This window comes from Camelus dromedarius, unplaced genomic scaffold (assembly GCF_036321535.1).
Source record: "Camelus dromedarius isolate mCamDro1 unplaced genomic scaffold, mCamDro1.pat HAP1_SCAFFOLD_114, whole genome shotgun sequence".
Taxonomy (NCBI): Eukaryota; Metazoa; Chordata; class Mammalia; order Artiodactyla; family Camelidae; genus Camelus; species Camelus dromedarius.
Window position 1 is genome coordinate 5,107,102 of NW_026989787.1, and position 14,296 is coordinate 5,121,397.

The following is a 14,296-nucleotide window of genomic DNA, read 5'->3' on the forward strand; positions in this document are numbered from 1 at the left end:
GCCATTCATTCATCCTTTTGGAAGACTTGTACAGCTGTATCACGGACTATGAATCAATTTTATTCAAAATATGCATTTGGGTTAGGTCACGATGTGCTCTTATGAATCAATATTTATGAATATTAATCCACGCATCTGTTTTCTGAATACAAGTGTGTTGAGTACATGCAAGCAGCGATATTTGGTCAATGAGTGCTGAATGAACCTTGACATCACTTTGCATATTTTCTTTTGAATTATCATGACCCTGTGGATATATATCAGCCAACCGTACTCTTTTGGTGTTTGTTTGTTTGTTTGATTATTTGTTTGTTTGCTTTTTCTTTGATTTTCAAACACATTCGGTCATGCATCTCTCTGTTTGCTTCAAACAGAGAGTCATATAAGTTGATTTACTTAGTATTTTGCTGAAAATCCCCTGTGTTTTCCTGCTTCCCTCTCCCATCTTTAGGTTATTGATGTCCTCCTTGCCTTCTAGTTAATTCTCTGCAACTTATTGCTCTTCTTGCATTTCCAATGATGGTTTTCTTATTTCCATTTCGTCTTGCTTCTTTTCTCTACAGGGTAGAATTCACAATATTTCTTTAAGATAAGTATCAAAATGCTGAATTCTTTTAAATTTTTCCGGTCTGTGAATTTCTCTTGTTCTGCTGTTATTAGAAATGGTGGTCTTGTGGCATAGGCTACCCTAGATTGCAGATTTTTCTCATTCAGGATTTCATCCAAGTCCTGGCACTTGTTCATGTCCTGCAAAATTTCTGCCGAGATATAAGCTGAAACCACTCTTACAGTTCTGCTGTGATTTAGTTGCTTTCCTCTAGGTGCAATGAAAATCACTGGGTTGATCATGAACTTTGATGATTAGAATGATAATACAGCTGCTTGTAGGTCTATTGGGATTCCACATAATTTGGACACTGTTTGCTTCCTTTTTCTGTATGGATGATTGTTTCTTAGCTTTCATCAAATTTCAATCTGATTATTCTCCAAATATCTTTTCTGTCTTTTGTTTTATATCTTGCTGTTCCCTCAGGGACTCTTATGAAACCTATTCTTTCATGCTTTGTCTTACCCCAGGATTCAACAGCATTATTTGCATTGGTTATGCCTTGCATTTCTATGTCATCTTCTGATAGAGGGATTTCAGTTCCCCTGTTTTCACAGTCATCCATGAGTCCCTCTGCATTATCTAGTCTGATTAGGACAGAATTTAGCCCTGGTAATATCTCATCCATTGAGTTTTCTGATTTTATTTTCTCGTCTTTAGAGGTTCTCTTCCCCTTTTCTAGAATTCTGCCTTTTGTGATTCTGAGACACTCTTGTTCTTCAGTGTTTCTCTCCCCTCCATTTTCAATACTTGCTCTGATAGTGTTTCACAGTCTAGTTGTTTGAAAGCTTTTCTTTGGGCCTTCAATTTCTTTGGAACTGAAAATGGTAATTCCTGATTCTTTTACTATACTTCTATATCACTACTGGTCAATTACTATCAGGTATTTAATGCAGACTTGTAGGGCTTTTTAAGTGAAATTTTTGGTCTGTTGTGTGTACGCAATTCCATGATATTTCTGTGAAGACAATTTTTCATACTCATTGATGCCATGTCATTTTTCTGTGTGTGTTATCTTGTATATCTCTAATTGCTGGTGATGCCTTTGTTGTGATGAACACACCATACTCTTCTCGTTTAGTATAACGTCATTCTTACTACGCTTATGTCACTGATCTGAAAGTGCACAGGACCCTTCCTCTTGTGGAAATGAAGCATGTCAAGGTTTTGAGCTTTGCAGGCTCTTTAATGTCATTTTGATCTGTTTCAAAAACAACATCATGACAGTGAGCTTGCCCTTTCTATTTCCATGGGAATTTCCCAATGTAACGAGTTCTTTCCAGAACTTCTCTGTCTACAGAAAAAACTGTGGAAACATATATAAGGATGTCATGCATCAGTGCCTGCTGCCATTACTGCATAGCACCAGCTAGGTGTCCTTGGTGTTGTAACCTTTCAGTGCCATTCAAAATGTAGCATCTGCATTTCGGAGATTATGGTGAAGGAAAAGCTTCATCTTCTCATGCTGTGTACCTAGACAAGTGTTCTTTGTTCTCTCATCCTTGTGACTAGGGACCACGAAGGCAAACACAGAGTTTTCTGGCATAATCTGCCTCATACCAAACATAATCCCATTCCAGGCTACAAATGTAGCATATCCTAAGCCTTTGGAAAATGATTTCAACCACAAGGCCCCCTGGATCACTCAGACCATATGCATGATATCTCTGATTAAGCCCCACATGTGCTCTATTGGCAAAACACCAAATTGGTTCCTAGGCTTGCAGATGCAGTTGATGTGGCCATGGGACATTTCGAGAAACTCAACCTCATGCACCAGGATTGCAGCATTTTCATTGGGGTCCCAAGTTAGTTTCCATTCTGGATAGGGCCAACCACAATCCACAACACACTCCAGATCCCTGAGGTTCAGCGTGTGCCAGCATCCATTGTCCTATTCCTCATTGTTCGCAGCCACTGTGAACCCACATTTGGCAGCACTGATCTTGGTCTCAGAATCAATTGTGGCGATGTTTTGTGCTGATTTCTTTGAGTTCTGTCAACCAAGCATCTGCTGTGCACTCTTCTAACACTCAGCGCATCGCTTTCAATCCCATGCATTCTGTCCGCTTGAGAGTGTGCTTCCAAGTAAAACAGGGTTTCACCTTTGCTTCTCCATCAACAGAGATCAGGTCCTGCACTGATTTCCATTCTCTAATTTGACTTCTCCCACTTCCATGAATTCTGAGGCCTCATTCTGTTTTTGGATGTAAGAGATCACTCTTTGGCAAGTTCGTGGACCATGGGCTGGGTGAGTGGATGTTTATCTTGCTGTGTAGATGGGAGCGAGTGTGCATATTTTGCACTGGTACCCTGACAACTGGGCATCGATAAATCAACACTTTCCATATATAACTCACAGAAATGTTATTCTTGATATCTCTTTTTGCTATACGGCCATGGTGGGAGGGTTTGTCCGAAGACTCCAGTTTTGACATTGTGTTGATACCTCACTTGCGGTCTTTCAAAAAGTTAGTAGAATTGATTTACATACTTGGGGATTTACATGAATATAAAGATAGATTTTGAAACATACTAAATCTGCCTACAGGTCAGACTTGGCAAGTTAAGGTATCATTTTTTCAGCTCTAAGGGAAAAGAAGACAGATAGAATGAAAAAAGCAGTCCAAAATAATGAAGGGGACAAGTCAATGGTTAAATGTTGATGCCTCCAACAAAAACAGGAAGAATGAAATAAATGTTGGTCCCATGAAAAACCCCCCACAAAATGTTTCCCATTTGCATGTATTGCCCGTTCCTCCCAGTGACTCACACTGGCCAATGTTGTCATTTCAAGTGGTAACATTTCTCTGTAGGAAGACAGAAGGTGACCCAAACCACATATTTATATATAGGCTTGGATCCAAAAGTACCTAGAGGCATTATAGCTATGAGAAAACTGCTGCAGCTTTGATAGGCTATTGAGAACCAGGTGCCCTATTATCAACGGTGAGAACGCTTAATCTTCCGATCATGTTGGGTAAAGTAATTAAACACAACCATGTTTGCACCCACATGATATACTGCACCAGGGGCTTCAGTGAAGGAAAAGACTATCAACATATCATGTGTCCTTACATGTCTATGGCGACTTTTACACTTCAGTTCACTAACTGACTTATACTAGTTACCTATACTGTATTGAAAAACTGAGGACACATACATATACAAGTTCAGTTAAAGATTCCCCTCACTTGCCACACTCACTTCACCAAAAAGAAGATGTAACCCTAATATTTCCTGAATCTAGGGGAAGCTCATCATTTCTTTGTGTGAGTTAATATTCAATTCCTATCTATTTTAGTTTGGAGTATTTGAACATTGAGGTGTACAGTGTTGTGCACAGAGAGTAAAGTTGGAGGAACACTGATTCTAGGAGGGGCTTGCTATACTCCTACTGGCTTCAATGCATCTCAGGTGCTGATCCTCTGAAATGGATGGCTGAGTGTAGGGGAGGGAAGAGCAAGTGCTTGATAGCTAGGACCAACCCTGGGAAAAGGCTTACCAGGGATTCATGCTCTGAGGTCTGAGTGATTTGTAAATGCCCCTTGGGACGTGTGGATTCTCATGACCTCTTAAAAGAACAAGAGGCATTTTATCAACTCTCCCATCTCTTCTCTATTAGACGTCAGGATTCTTGGACCAGTTTTTGTAGCAGAGAATTGAGTATCTTCCACAAGTGCACGTTGACCCTCCACAGGTTTCTGCCAGTATCAGCGAGGCTCAATATTTCTCATGAATGTCTTTCAAGCCTGGTATTCTCTACAGAAGTCTGCATGCCAGTATTCTCCATTGTAGCAGAAGAACACTCATCAATGTGTTCACATCTCTCCTCAATCCGTGCACTCATCCTTCTGACAGCTTTTCTTCGTGTCTCCCATAAAGTCAACTTCTGCAGGACTGGGCAAGTCTGAAAGTCCCTCGGAGCGTCACCAGTAAGCTGATGACAGGCAGATCTTCCACTGTCTGCCGTTTCAGTTTCTATAAACTGACCAGTGATCTCAGGTCATTGGGCAGCATCAGTATCTCGAAATTACACAGCTTCCTGAAAAATAGACCTAAGCCAAGCTCCACATAGGGCGGCAGCCCCTCCATGACACTGATCCACCCACAGAGCTCTTCCCAGCTAACTTGGATCCACCAGCTACACCAAGACTCGTGGAACACACTGACATTCCACCTGGCACCCAACAGGTAACTGCCATCCCCAAAGTTTGCTGCATCTTGTCAGTGTTGCGGGAGGGACTGCATCAGAAGAGAGTTTCCTAAGGTAAATGTGATTCTCTCCATTAGCATCCCATGGTCCTGTTTTTCCTACACTCTTTCCTTTAGTTCAGATCTCTAAACTCAGTGCAAACGGAGGAAAGTGTGTCAATTTTAAGTATTTTATTTTACCCTACTTTAACCTTTCTAACAGTTAACACTACAAAAAGAACCACTATAGGAATCATATGTTTGTGTAATATCCAGTCACCCAGAATACATATCCATCTGTTGATTTTCTGCTTAAAGTCCCACAATATCACAACATGGATCCATTTGTTTCTTGGGGGCTGAAATTCCTTGAAATGAAACCAATCCCAAAGTACACTTTACTGCCTGTCTCTTTTATTCTTAGTACTGTTTTGTAGAGCTACTTTTTTTGTTATAAGCGTATGCCAATTATTTTCTACGTAGGTTTGAATATGCCATTCATTCATTCTGTTGGAAAACTTGTAAGTCTATATCAAGGAATATGAATCCAATTAATTCAAAATGGGCATTTGGGTTAGGTCACGATGTGTTCTTATGAATCAATATGTATGAATATTAATGCACGCATCTCTTTTCTGAAAACAAGGGTGTTGTGTACATGCAAGCAGTGAAACTGAGTCGATGCGTACTGAATGATACTTGACATCACTTTGCGTACTTTCTTTTGAATTATCATGGTTCCTTTGGATATATGTCAGCCAACCGTACTCTTTCGCTGTTTATTTGTTTGTTTGATTGTTTGTTTGCTTCTTCTTTTTTTTTGCACACATATTAGGTCATGCGTCTCTCCCTTTCCTTCAATCAGAGAGCCATATAAGCTGGTTCACTTAGTATAGTGCTGAAAATCACCTATGTTTTCCTCCTTCCCTCTCCCATCTTTAGTGTTTTGATGTCCTCCTAGCCTTCTTCTTGTTTATTCTCTGCAACTCATTGCTCTTCTTGCATTTCCAATGATGGTTTTCTTATTTCCATTGCATCTTGCTTCTTTGGTATTCAGGGTAGAATTCTCAATCTTTCTTTTAGGATAAGTTTCCAACTGCTGAATTATTTTAAGTTTTGCTAGGCTATGAAATTCTCTAGCTCTGCCATTATTAGAAATGGCGGTCTTGTGCCATAGTCTACCTTAGATTGCAGCTTTTTCTCATTCAGGATTTTGTCTAAGTCCTGGCACTCCTTCCTGTCCTTCAAAATATCTGCCGAGTTATAAGATAAACCTGTCTTAAGGTTCTGTTGTGACTTAGTTGTGTTCCTCTAGGTGCATTGAAAATCACTGGGACGATCATGAAATTTGATGATTTGAATGATAATACAGCTGCTTTTCGGTCTATTGGGATTCCGCATAATTTGGATGCTGTTTGCTTTCTGGTTTCTTGTAGACGATTGTTTCTTGGCTTTCAGAAAGTTTCAGTCTGATTTTTCTCCAACTACCTTTTCAGACTTTTTTTTTTTTTAATCTTGCTTTTCCCTTTGGTTCTCATATGAATCCTATTCTTTCATGCTTTGTCTTACCCCAGGATTCAACAGCAATATTTGTATTGGTTTTCACTTGCTTTTCTATGTCATCTTCTGATCAATGGATTTCAGTTCCCCTGTGTTCACATTGATTCACGAGTCCCTCTACATTATCTAGACTGCTTAGGACTGACTTTAGCCCTGCTATTATCTCATCCATTGAGTTTCCTGATTTTACTTTACTCGTCTTTAGAGGGTCTCTTCCCTTTTCTGGAATTCTGCCTTTTGTGATTCTGAGACACTGTTGTACTTCTGTGTTTCCCTCACCTTCATTTTCAATAATTGTTCTGATAGTTTTTCACAGTCTAGTTGTTTGAAAGCTTTTCTTTGGGCCTTCAATCCCTTTGGAACTGAAAATGGTACTTCCTGTTTCTTTTACTATACTTCTTTATCCCTATTGGTCAAGTAATATCAGGTATATAATGTAGAATTATAGGGCTTCTTAAGTGTAAGTTTAGTCTGTTCTGTACTCAATTTCATGATATTTGTGTGAGGACAATTTTTCCTATACATTGATGCCATGTCATTTTCCTGTGTGTGTTGTCATGTATATCTCTAATTGCTGGTGATGCCTTTGTTGTGATGAACACACCATACTCTTCTCGTTTAGTATAATGTCATTTTTACTACTCTTATATCACTGTTCTGAAAGTGCGCAGGACCCTTCCTCCTGTGGAAATGAAGCATGTCAAGGATTTGAGCTTTGCAGGCTCTTTAATGTCATTTTTTTGTTTCAAAAACAACATCGTGACAGGGAGCTTGTCCTTCCTATTTCCATGGGAATTTCCCAATGTAATGAGTTCTTTCCAGAGCTTCTCTGTCTACAGAAAAAACTGTGGAAACATATCTAAGGATGTCATGCATCAGGGCCTGCTGCCATTTTCACGCAGCCCCAGCTAGGTGTCCTCGGTGCCGTAAACTTTCAGTGCCATTCAAAATGTAGCATCTGCATTTGGGAGATAATGATGAAGGAAATGCTTCATCTACACACGCTGTGGACCTAGACCACTGTTCTTTGTTCTCTCATCCTTGTGGCTTGGTACCACAAATGCAACCACAGAACTGTGCCGCATAATCTGCCTCATACCAAAAGTAATCTCAGTCCAGGCTATGAATGTAGCAGACCCTAAGCCTTTGGAAAATGATTTCAACCACAAGGCCCCCTGGATCACTCAGACCATATGCATGATGTCTCTGATTGAGCCCCACATGTGCTCTATTGGCAAAATGCCAAGTTGGTCCCTGGGCTTACAGATGAAGTGTATGTGGCCATGGGACATTTCGAGAAACTCAACCACATGCGCCAGGTTTGTAGCTTTCTCATTGGTGTCCCAAGTCAGCTTCCATTCTGGATAGGGTGAACCACAATCCACAATACACTCCAGATCCCTGAGGTTTAGCATGTGCCACCACCCATTGCCCTATTTCTCATTGTTTGCAGCCATTGCGAGCCCAAATATGGCAGCACCGATCTTGGTCTCAGAATCAATTGTGGCGATGTTTTGTGCTGATTTCTTTGAGTTCTGTCAGCCAAGCATCTGCTGTGCACTCTTCTAACACTGAGCACATCGCTTTCAATCCCATGCATTCTGTCCGCTTGAGAGTGTGCTTCCAAGTAAAACAGGGATTCACCTTTGCTTCTCCATTAACAGAGGTCAGGTCCTGCACTGATTTCCTTTCTCTAATTTGATTTCTCCCACTTCCATGTATTCTGAGGCCTCATTCTGTCTTTGGAAATTAGAGACCACTGTTCGGCTAGTGTCGTGGACCACGGGCTGGGTGAGTGGATGTTTATCTTGCTGTGTATATGGGAGTGAGTGAGCATAGGTTGCACTGGTACCCTGACAATTGGGCATCGATAAATCAACACTTTCCATATATAACTCACAGTAATGTGATTCTTGTTTATCTCCATTTTCTATACAGCCATGGTTGGAGGGTTTGTCCGAAGACTACAATTTTGAAGTTGTGTTGATACCTCAGTTGCAGTCTTTCAAAAAGTTAATAGAATTGATTTACATTTTTGGGGATTTATATGAATATGAAGATAGATTTTGAAACATACTAAATCTGCCTAGAAGCCAGACGTCACATTGAGGTACCGTTTTGTCAGCTATAAGGGAAAAGAAGACAGAATGTAAAAAAGCAGTCCAAAATGATGAAGGGGACAGTTCAACTGTTAGATGTTGATGCCTCCAACACGAATAGGAAACATGAATTAAATATCGGTCCCATGAAATAACCCCCACAAAATGTTTCCCATTTGTATGTGTTGCCCTTTTCACCCAGTGAATTTTACTGGCCAATGTTGTGAATTCTATGGGTAACATTTCACTGTAGGAAGACACAAAGTAAACCAAACTACTTATTTATATATACACTTGGATTCAAAAGCAACTACAGGCATTAAAAGTATGAGAAAACTGCTGCAGCTTTGATAGGCTATTGAGAACCAGGTGCCCTTTTATCAAAGATGAGAACGCTTAATCTTCCAATCATGTTGGGTAAAGTAATTAAACACAACCATGTCTGCACCCACATGATATACTGCACCAGGGGCTTCAGTGAAGGAAAAGACTATCAACATATCATGTGTCCTTACATGTCTATGGCGACTTTTAAACTTCAGTTCACTAACTGACTTATACTAGTTACCTATACTGTATTGAAAAACTGAGGACACATACATATACAAGTTTAGTTAAAGATTCCCCTCACTTGCCACACTCACTTCATCCCAAAGAAGATATAACCCCAGCATTTGCTGAATCTAGGGGAAGCTCATCATTTCTTTGTGTGAGTTAATATTCAATTCCTACCTATTTTAGTCGGGAGTATTTGACCATTGAGGAGTATAGTGTTGTGCATGGAGAGTAAAGTTGAAGGAACACTGATTCTAGGAGGGGCTTGCTATACTCCTACTGGCTTCAATGCATCTCAGGTGCTGATCCTCTGAAATGGATGGCTGAGTGTAGGGGAGGGAAGAGCAAGTGCTTGATATCTAGGACCAACCCTGGGAAAAGGCTTACCAGGGATTCATGCCCTGAGGTCTGAGTGATTTATAAATGCCCCTTGGGACGTGTGGATTCTCATGACCTCTTGAACAAGAGGCGTTTTATCATCTCTGCCATCTCTTCTCTATTAGACTTCAGGATTCTTGGACCAGTTCTTGTAGCAGATAATTGAGTACCTTCCACAATTGCACATTGACCCTCCACAGGTTTCTGTCAGTACCAGCAAGGCTCAATATTTCTCATGAATGTCTTTCAAGCCTGGTATTCTCTACAGAAGTCTGCATGCCAGTATTCTCCATTGTAGCAGAACAACACTCATCAATGTGTTCGCATCTCTCCTCAATCCGTGCACTCATCCTTCTGACAGCTTCTCTTGGTGTCTCCCATAAAGTCGACTTCTACAGGACTGGGCAATTCTGAAAGCCCCTCGGAGCGTCACCAGTAAGCTGATGACAGGCAGATCTTCCACTCTCTGCCCTTTCAATTTCTAGAAACTGACCAGTGATCTCAGGTCTTTGGGCAGCATCTGTATCTCGAAATTACACAGCTTCCTGAAAAATAGACCTAAGCCAAGCTCCACATAGGGCGGCAGCCCCTCCATGACCCTGATCCTCTCACAGAGCTCTGCCCAGTTAACTTGGATCCACCAGCTACACCAAGACTCACAGAACACACCGACATTCCACCTGGAATCAAAGCGGTACCTACAATCCACAATATTTGCTGCATCTTGTCATTGTTGGGGGAGGGGCTGCATCAGACGAGAGGTTCCTAAGTTAAAAGTGATTCTCTCCATTAGCATCCCATGGTCCTTTTTTTCCTACCCTCTTTGCTTTAGTTCAGATGTCTATACACAGTACAAGCCAAGGGAAGTGTGTCCATGTTGTTTATGTTTCCACACGTCTTTGACCTTTCTAAAAGTTAACAGTTCACAAAGACCCCACTATAGGGATCTTAAGTTTGTGTAATAGCCATTCACCCAGAATACATATCTGTCTCTTGCTTTTTGGCTGAAACACCCACACTCTCAGATCATGGATTCATTTGATTCATGGGGGCTGAAATTCCTAGAAATGAAGCCCATCCTAATGTACACTTTAATGTTTGTGTCTTTTGCTCTTAGTACAGTTTTGTATAGCTACTTTTCTTTGTTATAGGCGTATGCCATTTATTCTTATGTAGGGTTGAATAGGCCATAGATTCATCCTGTTGGAATTCTAGTAAATCTATATAATGGAATACGAATCAATGTTATTCAAAATAGGCATTTGGTTTAGGTCACGATATGCTCTAATGAATCAACATTTTTGAATATTAATGCACGCATCTGTTTTCTGAATACAAGTGTTTTGAGTACATGCCAGCAGCGATAATGTATCGATGCGTGCTGAATGATTCTTGACACCCGTTTGAGTATTTTCTTTTGAATTATCATGGTTTCTTTGGGTATATGTCAGCCAACCATACTATTTGGTGTTTGTTTGTTTGTTTGATTTTTTGTTTGTTTGCTTGTTCTTTTTTTTTGCAAACACATTAGGCCATGCATCTCTCCGTTTGCAGCAAACAGAGAGTCATATAAGCTGATTAACTTTGTATAGTGCTGAAAATCACCTATGTTTACCTGCTTCCCTCTCCCATCTTTAGGGTTTTAATGTCCTCCTTGCCTTCTTCTTGTTAATTCTCTGCAACTCTTTGCTCTTCTTGCATTTCCAATGATGGTTTTCTTATTTCAATTTCATTTTGCTACTTTTCTATTAAGGATAGAATTTTCAATCTTCGTTTAATGATAAGGTTCGAGCTGCTGAATTCTTTTATGTTTTGCCGGTCTATGAAATTTTCTAGATCTGCCGTTATCAGAAATGGCAGTCTTGTGGCATAGGCTACCCTAGAATGCAGATTTTTCTCATTCAGGTTTTGTTCTATGTCCTGGCACTCCTTCCTGTCCCGCAATATTTCTGTCGAGGTATAAGCTGAAACTCCTCTGGTCTTTCTGTTGTAACTAAGTTGCTTTCCTCTAGGTGCATTTAAAATCACTGGGTTGATTTTGAAATTTGATGATTTGAATAATATAGCTGCTTGTAGGTCTATAGGGATTCCACATAATTTGGATGCTGTTTGCTCCTGGTTTCGTATAGATGATTGTTTCTTGGCTTTCAGCAAATTTCAGTCAGATTTTTCTCCAAATATCTTTTCAGAGGTTTTTTTTTTTTTTTATACCCAGCTTTTCCTTCTGAGACTCTTATGAATCCTAGTCTTTCATGATTTGTCTTACCCCAGGATTCAACAGCAATATTTGCATTGGTTCACACTAGCTTTTCTGTGTCATCTTCTGATAGAGGGATTTCTGTTCCCCTTTGTTCACAGACATTCACGAGTCGCTCTGCATTATCTAGAGTGCTCAGGACTGACTTTTAACCTGCTATTATCTTATACATTGAGTTTACTTATTTTATTTGGCTCATCTTAGAGGTTCTCTTCCCCTTTTCTGATATTCTGCCTTTTGTGATTCTGAGACACTGTTGTTCTTTATTGTTTCTCTCATCTCCATTTTCAATAATTTCTCTAGTAATGTTTCAAAATCTAGTTGTTTGAAAGCTTTTTTTTTGGCCTTCAATCTCTTTGGAACTGAAATTGTTACTTCCTGTTTCTTTTACTATATCTTTATCTCTATTGGTCAAGTACTATCAGGTATCTAATGCAGACTTGTAAGGCTTGGTTAAGTGAAACTTTTAGTCTATTTGGTGTACCCAATCCCATGATATTTCCCTGAAGACAAATTTTCCTTGACATTGAAGCCATTTCGTCTTCCTGTGTGTGTTGTCTGGTATACCTCTATTTACTGGTGATACCTTTGTTGTGATGAACACACCATACGTGCATCATTTAGAATAATCTCCTTTTATTATGCTTATGTCACTTTTCTGAAAGTGCACAGGACCCTTCCTCTTGTGGAAATGGAGCATCTAAATGTTTTCAGCTCTGTAGGCTGTTGTATGTCATTTTGGAGTGTTTTCAAAACAGAATATTGTTAGTGCACTTGTCCTTTCTAGTTCTATGGGAATGCCCCAATTTTACCAGTTCTTCCCAGAGCTTCTCTGTCTACAGAAAAACCTGTGGAAACATATCTAAGGATGTCATGCATCAGGGCCTGCTGCCATTATCCCACAGCCCCACCAAGTTGTCCTCGGTGCTGTACAATTTCAGTACTATCCAAAATGTAGCATCTGCATTTGGGAGGTAATGGTGAATGAAATGCTTCATCTTCTCATGCTGCGGACCTAGACAACTAATCTTTGTTCTCTCATCCTTGTGGCTTGGGACCACGAAGGCAAACAAAGCAATGTCCCGCATCCTCTGCCTCATACCAAAACTTAATCCCATTCCAGGCCAGGAAACTAGCTGATCCTAACACTTTGAAATCTGATTTCAACCCCAAGGACCCCTGGATCCCTCAGACCAGATGCATGATTTCTCTAATTGAGCCCCACTTGTGCTCTATTGGCAAAATGTCAAATTGTTCCCTTGGCCTGCAGATGCAGTGAATGTGGCCATAGGACATTTTGATAAACTCAACTTTGCACGCAGGGTGGTTGCTTTCCAATTGGGGTCCAAGGTCAGTTTCCTCTCTTGGTAGGGCAAACCACAGTCCACAACACACTCCAGATCCCTGAGACACAGCGTGTGACATCATCTGTAGCCCTATACCTCATTTTCCACAGCCAATGCTAGCTCAAATTTGGCAGCTCGGATCTTGGTCTCAGAATCAATTGTGGGGATATTTTGTGCTGATTTCCTTGAGTTCTGTCAGCCAATTATTTGCTGTGCACTCTTCTAACACTCAGCGCATCACTTTCAATCCCATGTGTCCTTTCCACTTGAGATTGTGTGTCCAAGTAAAACAGAGTTTCACCTTTGCTTCTCCATCACCAGACGTCAGGTACTGCACTGATTTCCATTCTCTATTTTGCCTTCTCCTCCTCCCAGGTTTTCTGAGGCCTCATACTCTCTTGGTACTAAGGGACCACTCTTCAGCATGTGTCCTGAACCAAGGGCTTCGTGAGTGGATGTTTATCTTGCTGTGTACATGGGAACGAGTGAGCATAGTTGGCACTGGTACCCTGCCACCTGGGCATCGAGAAATCAACACATTCCATATATAACTCACAGAAATGTGATTCTTGCTTATCTCTGTTTTCTATATAGCCATGGTGGGAGGATTTGTCTGAAGACTAGTTTTGACATTGTGTTAATACCTCAGTTGCAGTCTTTCAAAAGGTTAATAGAATTGATTTACATATATTGGGATTTATATGGAAATGAAGTTAGATTTTGAAACATACTAAATCTAATTACAAGCCAGACTTGTGAAGTTCTTTTACAAATTTGTCAGGTCTAAGGGAAAAATAGACAGATAGAATGTACAGTAGCAGTCCAAAATGATGAAGGGGACAGGTCAAATCTTTACTGTTGATACCTACAACACCAACAGGAACCATGAAATAACTATTGGAACCATGAAATAACCCCCATCCTGGGTTTCCCTTCTGCATGTGCTGCACTTTCCTCCCAATGACACATACTGGCCAGTGTTGTCATTTCAAGGGGAAACATTTCTCTCTGGGGAAACCCAATTAAACTAAAACACCATATTTATATGTATTCTTGGTTCCAAAACTCCTAGAGGCATTATAGCTATGAGAAAACTGCTGCAGTTTTGCTCTGCTATTGAGAACCAGGTGCTCTTCTATCAACCATGAGAACAATCGGTTGATCATTTTGGGTAAAGCAGTTTAACCCAACAAATTATGCACCAACATGATATACTGCACCTGGGGCTTCAATGAAGTGAAAAGATGGTCCACATATCATGTGTCCATACATGTCTATGGCGACTTTTACAGTTCACTTC